This window comes from Sciurus vulgaris (genome assembly GCF_902686455.1).
Source record: "Sciurus vulgaris genome assembly, chromosome: 6".
NCBI lineage: Eukaryota > Metazoa > Chordata > Mammalia > Rodentia > Sciuridae > Sciurus > Sciurus vulgaris.
The window spans coordinates 30,700,115-30,711,809 of NC_136466.1; the positions used below are offsets into that span (position 1 = coordinate 30,700,115).

Sequence of the window (11,695 nt, forward strand, 5' to 3'; positions counted from 1 at the left end):
GAGTAGTTTTCTTCCTTGATAACAGAACACATCGATTTTATCTTCATTGCCAATCAGCAAAACCATTTAAAAGAATTATAAAGATTCTCTAGCCAGGCGTGGTGGCGCACATTCAGAACACAAACAAGACCTTCATCCTTATAAAACCAATTTCACAATTTAAAAAATAAACTGATTCCAGAACTTGAATCTTAAAGTACAGAATTTTCATTTACCTTACCAACACCTTGCTTGTCATGCCAGGCTTTCTGCTTTTGTAACTTAGCCATTTAAGGCTATAAATGTAACCCCAAGACAATGTAGGTGCATCGCTCAAGATTTGGTATTTATTATATCATATTCATCGTATTCTAACATTTTATAATTTCTGTAATGATATCATTATTGATTAATGAACTATTTAAATGTTATATTGAAAACATTAAAATATGAGCTTTTCAAAGTTACTTTTGTTACTTTCTGACTTCACGGAATTGTACTTGAAGAATATGGTCTGTTTAGTATGTATTTTTTGAATTTGAGGGTGATTTTATGGCCCATGTGTGGGGAGTTCTTTTTCCAATGTTCAATATGCACTTGAACTGCCCAGTCAGGTTTCCAAATATGTTCATTTTATCAAATTTGTTAATTATGTTATTCAAATTATCTACAACCTTAAGGTGTCTTCCTTGATCTATCAAGGACTGCAATGAACATGTTAAAATATTCCACAAAAATTACAGCTCTATCAAGTCTTCCCTACAGTTTTGGAACGTTTCAATGCTTGGTGCTACTGTATAATGCTCAAATAACTTTTGGATCCCTAAAATCATTACTTGTAATTTTTATTTATTTATTTTTGGTACCAGGGATTGAACCCAAGGGTACTGATCCACTGAGCCACATCCATAGCCCTTTTTATGTTTTATTTTTGAAAATGGTCTCTCTAAGTTGCTTAGGACCTCTCTAAGTTGCTGAGGCTGGCTTTGAACTTCTCATGCTTCTGCCTCAGCCTCCAGAGTTGCTGAGATTACAGGCATGTGTCACCATGCCTGGCTCATTACTTGTCTTAAGGATTTTTTGTCAGATATTAACACTGGCACATTGGTTTTCTTTTTCTTAATGCACGGTGTATATTTTATATTCAACTTTTCTTTTATATTCAACTTTTCTGCATTCTTGAGTTTTACTAATGTCTTTGGTACACATAGTTTTTAAAAAATTTATTTATTGAATATGAGAATATAACATTAAATTGCTGCTTACCAGCACCTCCAGTCTTGCTTACCTTACTGTAGACTTTTTCCTGAAACAAATGGCTGGAAGAGAATGGGACCACTGTGATTAATTTAGAGAGCCTTAGTTATATTTTAAGTCAGTACACAGCATTCTTATCCAAGATATTCTATTGTCTTTTCCCATTAACTAGAACACCAGTTCCATAAGCATGGGAATTCTTTTCTATTTTGCTTGCTGATGTCCCAAGTGTTCACACCAGAACCTGGCATACAATATGCATTCAGTGAGTAATTTTTGAATATTTAGTGACTATTTCTCTTCTATTTTCTAAGTCTAATGCATTTATATTATCTTATGATAACTATTAATATTCAGATTTATTTCTATAATCTTTTTTTTCCTTAGAAATGGGGTCTCACTGTGTTTCCTAGGCTGGTCTCAAACTCCCAGGCTCTGGGACTCTTCCTACCTCAGCTTTCTACATAACTGAAAATACAAAGCATGCACCCATCCAGCTACAACCTTATATACATATTTACATATAATTAATAAAATGATACATTTTTGAAGAATTATAGCTTTTAATTTCTATCCAACCTGTTGTTTCTTCATCAGGAAATTTAAGAATTGATGGAATCCTTCATTGACATTGTTGAGAGCACACTATGTCATCAACAAAGACAAAACATGTTCATGTCTTTCCACATCAGAATTTATTGAATATCAGTAATTTCACAGGCTACATCACTTTCATCAGAGGCAGTTCACTGAATACTTGCAGATCACCTGATAGTCATAAGCTGGGAAACACAAGTACTTTTATTCCAATATTAATTTCTAACATCTACAACACTCAAGTCACACATACTTTACACAATGATGTATAAATAGGTCACAGGAAGACTAAGAAAGGGTTAAAGCAGCCACAGGACGACAGGATGCTGTGTGAAGAGCACAAGCAGAGAGAGAGAGAGGGAGAGAGAGGGAGAGAGATGAATGCAAAGAGTGCCTATAGGTAGTCAATAAGGATTTTAACAAAGCACTTCCACAAGGTTGTCAAAGCAGAGGGTCCAGACGGATGGACAGATCTACAGCAGTTTCAGTTTCAGAGTATTAGCTCAAGGTGTCAGCTTGGAGTGCGCTGTGCATGCCCATCACAGTCAGGAGAAGCCACACTTTGCTGAAGTCTGACGGAGACAGGAAATCAGGGGTTGATTGTTGTGGTGATTTTCCTGGGCAAGGCTCTTGATGAGTGACCAGGTGATGGGGTCAAGGTGCAGCCATATCCAATCTCAGTGTTCTCCTTCTTTTATGGGATGCAAGTGAGGGGTTCTCATGAGGGGTGAGGTTGATAAATTCCCATGTCTAGTGTTCCTGATATGATTTGGGATGTCATGTGTCCAGGTAATCCTTGATTTAGTTTGTTAAGTTGGCATGTATAAGTTATTTATCAATTTGTGCCTTATAGTGATGCCAGGAAGACAGTGGTTGTTTACTTGTACAAACAAGGTATGAAGTCATCCCACCTTGGCACTTGAACTGAAAATGGAGTAGTTCATGGCAAATTACTGCCTACAAAATGAATAACCAGGTTTAGGCACATCCTGAAAACTGCTGTGCTATGCATCAAAGAGGATTTCAGAACAGGGCATGGCCTGCTCTCCACAGGCATGTTCTCTGGTCAACATATTGGCCTTGATGGAGAGTGTGTTCTCCTGTGCACCATAGATGGGGATCCTTTGCCTGAAACATAAAATTCAGTGAGCTCATTTTTTTTGTAATAGTCTGTTAACATGATTTATACACCAAAAAAAATGCATCCATTTAAAGAATATATTTGAGGGCTGGGGTTATGGCTCAGTGGTAGAGCACTTGCCTAGCATGTGTGAGACACTGGATTTGATCCTCAGAACCACATAAAATAAATAAATAAAATAAAGTTAAAAAATTTAATAAAGAATATGTTTGAGTTGCTTTTAGGATATACACAAAATTGTGAAACCATTACCATTAATTTCAGAGCATTTTCATCACTTCCAAAAGAAACCCTGTACCCATCGGCAATCACTCCCTGATGCCCCATCCTCCCCCAAACCCTAAGAAACCACTAATATAATGACGCCCCTCACCATGCATTTACTTACTCTGGATATTTCATATAAATGGAATTATATAGTACATAGCCTTTTGTGACTGGCTTCTTGCAATTAGTGTCATTTGTCTAAGTTTCATCCATGCTGTAGCACATATCAGTACACCCTTCTTTTTCAGTTGCTGAATAATATCCTACTGTACAGATATATCATCTTTTGGTTATTTATTGATCCACTCACAGGTTGTTTCTACTCTCTGGCTACAATGAATTATGCTGCTATGAACATTTATGTACAAGTTTTGTACAGATATATTTTTATTTCTCTTAGGTATACGCCCAGGAGAGAAGGTGCTGAGTCATATTGTAACCATAGATCAAACTTTTTGAGGATTTGCCAACCTGTTTTCCAAAGTGGCTGTACTATTTTACAATCCCACCAGCAATTGAATGAGGATTCCAATTTCTTCACAGGATCAATACTAGTTTCTGCCTATCTTGTTATTTCTGCCATTGTAGTAGATATGAAATAGTTTCCCATTGCATTTCTCTAATGATTAGCTGTGTTGAGCATCTTTTCATGTATTTATTGGTCATTTATTTTACATTTTAGATAAAGTTCTATTTATTTCCTTTGTACATTTTTAAATTGGGTTGTATGTTTATGGTTAAGTTATATCCATCCTTCATACTTTTTGATGTAAGATCAGATATATGATTTGAAAATATTTCCTTCCATCCTGTGGTTTCTCTTGTACTTTCATAATGTTATCCTGTATAGCATCAAATTATAAAATTTAAAAGTCCAATACAGGATGGAGTTAGAGAATATCATGCTAAGTGAAATAACCAAACCCAAAAAACCAAAGGCCAAATAGTTATCAATGACAAGCTGATGCTAATTCACAATAGGGCGAAGGGGAATAGGGAAGAATAGAGTTACTTTATATTAGGTAGAGAGGAGTGAAGGGGGGGAAGCAGTATGGGGGTAGGAATGATAGTAGAGTGAAACAGACATTATTACCTCATGTACATATATGACTGCATGACCAATGAGATCCTACAATATATACAATCAGAAAAGTGAGAGATTATACTCCATTTAAGTATGATCTATCAAAATGTATAAATGCATTCTACTGTCATGTACAATTAATTAGAACAAATAAAAAAAATTTTTTAAAGTCCAGTGTATCTATTTGTCCTTAGTTCTGTGTGCTTCTGATGTCAGATCTATGAGATTATCACCTAATTGAAGGTCAAGAAGATTTACTCCAATATTTGCTTCTAATAGTTTAGTAATTTGAATCCGTCACATTTTTTTCAATCCAACTAAACATCTATAAATGTTGTTGATCTCTTTAAAAAATCAGTTTAAAAAACTGATTTTTTTCCCCTATTCTATTTTCTGTCTCATCTACTTCTGCTCTAGTCTTTGTTATTTCCTTATTTCGGCTTGCTTTGGGTTAAGTTTGCTCTTCTGTCCTAATTTTGTAAAGTAAAAGATTAGATTTTTTTCTTTACAGTAGTGCCTTGAATATGCAAATATTCCTTATGATTTGGTATAAATTTTGATATCTGATGATCATTTCCATTTTTGCTTTTTAAAATTATTGGTTGTATTCTTTTAGATAAACCTAAGGGCTAGGGAGATAGCTCAGTTGGTAGAGTGCTTGCCTTACAAGCACAAGGCCCTGGGTTCAATCCCCAGCACCTCAAAACAAACAAACAAACAATAGATAAACCTTAGTATCCATTTTTTGAAAAGGTTTCAAAAAGAGTTTGGTTTATTTTAAATGTACAGGCTCAGTTGGGGGACACTGATAAAAATTTAGGTTATTGATCTGATATTTCTTTTTCATTGTAGGTGTTTACATCTATAAATTTCTCTCTAAGCACTGTTTTAGCTATATCCCTTAAGGTTTGGTATGCCATATTTTCAAATTTACTCATTTCAAAATGATTTCTAATTTCCCTTATGATTTATTTATTTATTTATTTAATTTTTTTGGGGGGGTCCTCTTTCTTTATTGGATGTTTTGTAGATATCACGCAGGTCTAAAAGTTATGCTGTTAAATAGTTATTTAAAAACGGACCAGGACCAAAGCCTTGGTCCAGAGCTCCAAACCAGAAGCAAAAGGAACAGGGGCGGTGGGCTGGAGGTAATCCTCCAACATAACCAAAACCCAGAAAATGAGGCTCTTAAAACTCCTTCACAGGCCAAACCCAGGGCGTGGTCCTTGGGCTAACCCTGGGGTACCTCTGGCTGCATATCTCTTAGGGCAATATAACCAGCAACAGGCTGGAGGGAAGAGCCAGCCAAATCCAGACATGGATAGATGTAACTAGAAGGAGGATGGGAAACGGACAGGTACTGTCCAGCTGTAGTAAGGTAACAGTGCAGCGAAGGCAGGCTGAGATGGGAAGAGGCTGGGGGTAGTATTGCAGCAATGCGGGAGTGCAGCCCCAGGGTCCTATCCTGAGTGGCGGTCAGGTGACAGCTGGCAGTCCCCAGGTGGCGCTCCTGACCCAAGTGGGCCAAGGGTTCACACATTGTGGGTCCTCTTGGTGAGTGGGGCTCCTCGTCTACCAGCTTGGGCTTGAGGTGCTCCTTGTAGGCCAGGATGTCTCCAGGCCACTTGGTGATTGTCTGTTTCTCACAGACCCAGATTTCCTGTGCAACCTGCTGAATAAGTCTGAAGTCATGGCTGACTAGCATCATGCCACCCTCAAACTCGTTGATGGCATCTGTCAGGGCATCAATGGTCTCAATGTCCAGGTGATTGGTGGGCTTGTCCAGGAAAAGCATGTGGGGGTTCTGCCAGGCCAGCCAAGCTAGACACGCGCGGCACTTTTGCCCATCTGACAGGTTCCAGATTGGGCTCACCTACTGTTTTCCAGTGAGGCCATATCGCCCAATGATCTTCCTCATTTCCTCCTTCTCTTTGATCTCTGGGTAGCACTTCATCATATACTCCAAAGGGGAGAGATCTAAATCCAGCTGCTCCTGTAAATGCTGATGGTAATGCCCTATCTTGACATGAGAATGCTTCCGGATCATCCCATCTGTGGGTAGTAGCTCTCCAGTTAGCAGCTTCAAAAGAGTTGACTTCCCAGCTCCATTGGGCCCTACCAGAGCCACTCGTGTGTCAAGGTCAATACCAAATTCTAGATTATTGTAGATGCAAGGCCCATCTTTTGTATACTTGAAGCTCACGTTCTGCACCATAATGACAGGTGGAAGGATCTTGCCACAGGGTGGGAAATAAAATGACAGTGTCTTACCGCTCACAACCCTTTCCATCAGTCCTGATGCCATCATTTTCTGTAGTGTCTTTTCCTTGCTCTGGGCCTGTCGGGCCAGTTTGGCACTGCCATGACCAAACCTAGCAATGTAGTTCTTCATGTGTGCAATCTGATCTTGCTCCCAGTGAAACCTCTTCATTGGGTTCTCCTCCAGCTCCAGTTGTGTCTTCACATACTGATCATAATTACCCGTAGAGTACTTCAGTTTCTCCTTGTGCATGTGGATGATATTGGTACAGACACCATTCAGGAAATCTTGGGAATGGGACACCAGGACCAGGATGCGCTTGAAAGTCTTCAGTTCTTCCAACCAAACACAGGCGTCTAGGTCCAAGTGATTTGTGGGCTCATCCAGGAGCAGCATAAAGGGCCAAATAAAGATGCTCTGGCAAGGGCAACCCTCATCCTCCAGCCCCCACTGAAGTCTTTTAGCTTCTTGCGCTGCATGGCAGGTGTAAAACCCAGTCCGTGCAATATCCGTGAGGCCCGCATCTCTGCCTTGCCAGCATCCAGCTCCTCCAGGCGCTCATAGAGTTCCATGAGCTTCTCGCACTCCGCATCCTCATGAGCCAGCTGTTCAGCCTCCCTCTCCAGCATGGCCAGCTCTGTGTCCACTTCCATCACACACTGCAAGGGTGTCTTTTCACTAGGGGGCATCTCTCTAGTCAGATGGTAGATACTGATATGATCAGGGATGGGTACTTCACATTTCCTAATAGCAGAGAGCAGCAAGGACTTTCCTATTCCATTTGAGCTGATGAAGCCATAATGACAGCCTGAGTTTAATTCCAGTTTGGTGTCACTGAGCAGCTCTTGACCATGAAAGGTAGTGAGAGGTTGATAATGTGGACATCAGTACTATTGGGGTGAGAAGCCAGGACACCAGTGATGGCTCGAGCAGCAGCTTTCCTCATTTCAAAGTCCTCTAACTCCTTGGTCAGTAAATCCACTTCTGTGGTCTCTCTGCCATTGGCCTCATTTTTCTCCTCTGCTGCCTGTGGTTCTGTCACAGCATCTCCGTTTTCTTCATGTCCCTTTGTGGTCCACTGTCGAGCTTTGGCAGCTTCCTTCTTTTTGGCAGTCTCCTCCTTGGCCAGGTCAGAGGGCATGGTGCTGAACCAGAGGGGTAGGTTACTGTTCTTTCAGGGAGTTGGGTCTCACCACTCGCCTCTGTTGCAACCATGATTTATTTTTGACCCACTAGTTATTTAGGAATAAGTTATTGAATTCCCTCATATAGTGAGTCTCCAAAATTTTTGTATTCTCAATTTCCAGTTTATTCCATTGTAATTGGAAAATAAGTTGTATGATTTCAATACTTTTAAATTTATTGAGGCTTATTTTATGGTTTGTAATGTGGTCTATACCCACTGAGAAATGTTTCATGTGCACTTGAGAGGAGTATATTCTGGTGTTGGGTAGATTATTTTGCACATATCTGCTTGGTCTATATTGTCCGTACTTTTATTTTCTCATTGATCTTCTACCTAGACATTATGCTTATTTTTTGAAAGTGTGGTATTGATGTCTACAACTGTTATTGTTGCATTGTTTATTTCCCCTCTGCCAATTTAAATGCTTCATGTATTTTGGGGTTTTGCTGTTAGGAGCATATATGTTCATAACTGTTATGTCTTCCTAATGTTTTGACTCTTCTATAAATAAAAAAATTATATTTTTATGTCTCTAGTAACAATTTTGGTCTCAAAGTCTATTCAGTCTAAAATTTGGATAGTCTTTCCAACTCTCTTTTGGAGAGATGTTGCACTCTCTTTCAAACTTTCACCTTCAATTTATTGAAGTCTTTGAATATAAGTTTATCTCTTGTAGACCATCTAGAGTTGGATTTTCATTTTATCCATTTTACCAGTCTCTACCTTTTGACTGTGATGTCACCCCATTTCCTGCAATTACTCATTAAGGTGGGATTTACATCTGCCATTTTGCTGTCTTCTCTATATAACATGCCTCCCCCCCCCCCACCCTTTCATTACTGCTTTCTTTTATGATAGTTTTTGAGTATACCATTTTGTCCCTTTATTATTTCTTTTGTCACATTTTGGAGTGATTAGTGTTTTCCCTGGAGATAGAAATTAGCATCTGAACTCAAAACAATCTAGCTAAGAGTCAAATTAACTTAATTTTGCTAATATACAAAAACTTTGTTCCAATAAAACTTTATTCTAATTCATCTCCTTTTAGTATTACCATCCACATTATAGCTCTGTACTTAATAAACCCCCAAAGTTTTAAAATTATTGCTTTTTGTAGTTGTCTTTTAAAATCAGATAGAATAGTTATAAACAAAAATACACTTTTGTTGTTTTTTATATTTACCTATGTAGCTATCTTTACTAATGCTATTGCTTTGTGTGGATTCAAGTTACTGTTTAGAGTTCTGTCATTTTTAACCTAAATAATTCCTTTAACACTTCTTGTAGGGTAAATCTGCTAGTGGAGAGTTCTGTCTTGTTTATCTAAGAATGTCTTAATTTCACCTTAATTTTTGAAGAATATGTTTAGTAGTTATAGAATTTTTGGTTGACAGTCTTTTTCTTTCAGCACTTTGAATACATGGTCCCACTGTCCCCTGGCCTCATGACTTCTGATGAGAAATCAGCTGTTAATCTTACTGAAGATCACTTGTTGCCTTCGCTTTCTGTGTTCATGATTATCTTTTGATCTTTGGCTTTCATTAATTTGACTATCATGTGGCTAAGTGCGATTTCTTTCAGTTTATCCTATTTAAGAGTCTACTGAGCTTCTTGGTTGTGCACAATAGCGTTTTTCATCTGATTTGTAAAGTTTCCTGCTGTTACCTCTTCAAATATTCATTCTTCCCCTTTCTCTCTCTGCTCTTCTTCTGAAAATCCCTTATGAATATATTGGTATACTTAATGGTTTCCCACAAGTCTATAATGTTCTGTTCATTTTCCTTTATTTTTCTGTTCCTCAGACTGGTTAATCTCAATTGATCTGCCTTCAGGTTCACTGGTATTTTTTCTTCTGCCAGTTCAAAGCTGATAGTGAGAACCTTTAATAAATTTAATATTTCAGTTATTATATTCTTCAATTCCAATATTTCATTTGGTTTTTAAAAATAATTTCTATCTCTTTATTGATATTCTTTATTTTAGGGGAGACAACTTTCACATATTTTAATACTTTACACAGAGTTGTCTTTAGTTTTTTGAAATATAATAGCTGGTTCAATATCTTGGTTCAATGTCTGAGCTTCCAGGATGTTTTTCCCCAAGAGCCATACTTTCCTGTTTCTTTGTGTGTCTTGCATTTTTGGTTGACAGTTAGGCATTTTATTTTATTTTATTATTAGTCTTTGGCTTTAAAAGGGTGGGGGCACACCGATAGACATGTTCAAGACTTCAACCCACAGAGTTCATTCAGTCTTTAGGGAGAAACCCATATCTCACCCTTTCACCCTAAGGCTAATTGTGCTGTGTGGGACATGGAAACTCTGATGTATAAAGCCACTTTGACACATAGGAATGAACTCTGAAGTTTTAGAAGAGAAGAGAAAGAGCAGATAGGACTCTCACGCTTCAGAATATATTTCTTTCCACAATCACTAACATTCCACAAAAATGTGTCTAAACATTCCTAGAGGCCTTGAGAATATCTACACCTTTCAAAACAGATAGACCACAATTATTTTTTCCCAGAATAAACCTTTGATCTGTTAGGGTCCAGTTTCTTAGTGGTCTCCAAAAAAAGGAGTATCAATGTCTAGAAACTCCTTTCTCACTGTCCAATAACTATGGGTGAAAATATGTGAGTGAGACTTTTCCATCCTGATGGAGAGCAGGTGGTCATACCTGATGTTGGGAACTACATTTGTAGAAAATACCACTCTCCTTGGTACATATCAACAGGTTTGAGGACTTCAGATCATGTGCATTCCAGAAGGCTGAATCAAGCCATCACCACCATGGATATTTGGGGTTTCATGGCTCCAGAGGTCAGCATCTACCAAGAATTTAATGACATTAAATAGATTACAAGAGTTCTTTTTTAAAGTGACTAATATGAGGAGACTAATACATAAATGCATGCACATGCTCATCACACACAACAAAAATGAATTTAAGTTACACTGGAAAAGCTTGAAGGAATCATCTTGATTATATGCTCCTCAGGAAATCAGACAGTGAATGGGAGCAACTAGTTAAGATATAACCAGATGTAGGTCAAGGAGTAGTTTTCCCCCCCATTTTTATGTGTTCTTTTTAATTATACATGAGAGTAGAATGTATTTTGACATCTTACACATACATGAATTATAACCTCCCATTTTTGTGGTTGTCCATGATGTGAAGTTACACTGGTCACATATTCACATATGAACATAGGAAAGTTATGTCTGATTCATTCTACTGTCTTTCCTAGTCCTACTCCCTCCCTTCATTCCACTTTGTATAATCTAATGAACTTGTATTCTCTTGTTGTGTGTTAACATCTGCATATCTCAAGGAGTGTTTTCATGCCAGGATTACCAAGGTGAGATGGCTTCTGAGAACCATATTTCAAGTATACTGTTAATAATTCAGTCTAAGAATGAAGTGATCAAAGCTGAGCACACGGCTCATACCAAAGTCAACTTCAATCTGTTAACTGGAGTCCTGGGTGAAAGTATATGATTATTTTTAAAAACACAGAAGTAAAAAAGAAGATAAAATAGACTAGGCAAGGAATAAACCTAGAATTCACAGATTACTCAACTGTGTCTATTTAAATTTGGTCCCAAAGCCAAGAAGAGGGGGCATGTCTTAGAAAGTTTCAGATTCAATTGGAAGGATAAGAACATAATCAATCACATTAAAAAAAGCTGTACATTTGGACTCAAGACACATAAAACAGGCATTTACCTTTCCCAGGGAATAAATTCTTCATCAGTTAAATAATACATCCAAATATACGTCATTAAGGCCACCTCTAGTTTCAAATAGGGTATATAATGTTTGTTAAAATCCATTTCAAAGAAGAAACATAGATAAATATTGTGATAGCTCTAGAGTAAGACAGATTTCCCATTCACTAACTATAATGTCTTGGACAAGCCA

At 37.8% G+C, this 11,695-nt stretch overlaps 1 pseudogene across 1 annotated transcript; it reads right to left on the minus strand.

The window, feature by feature from the left end:
* Window positions 1-5,334: 5,334 nt before the first annotated feature.
* Window positions 5,335-7,778, minus strand: LOC306664020 (ATP-binding cassette sub-family F member 2-like; annotated as a pseudogene). Its single transcript has one exon. The product of its transcript is annotated as an ATP-binding cassette sub-family F member 2-like (transcript).
* Between the last annotated feature and the right edge of the window lie 3,917 nt (window positions 7,779-11,695).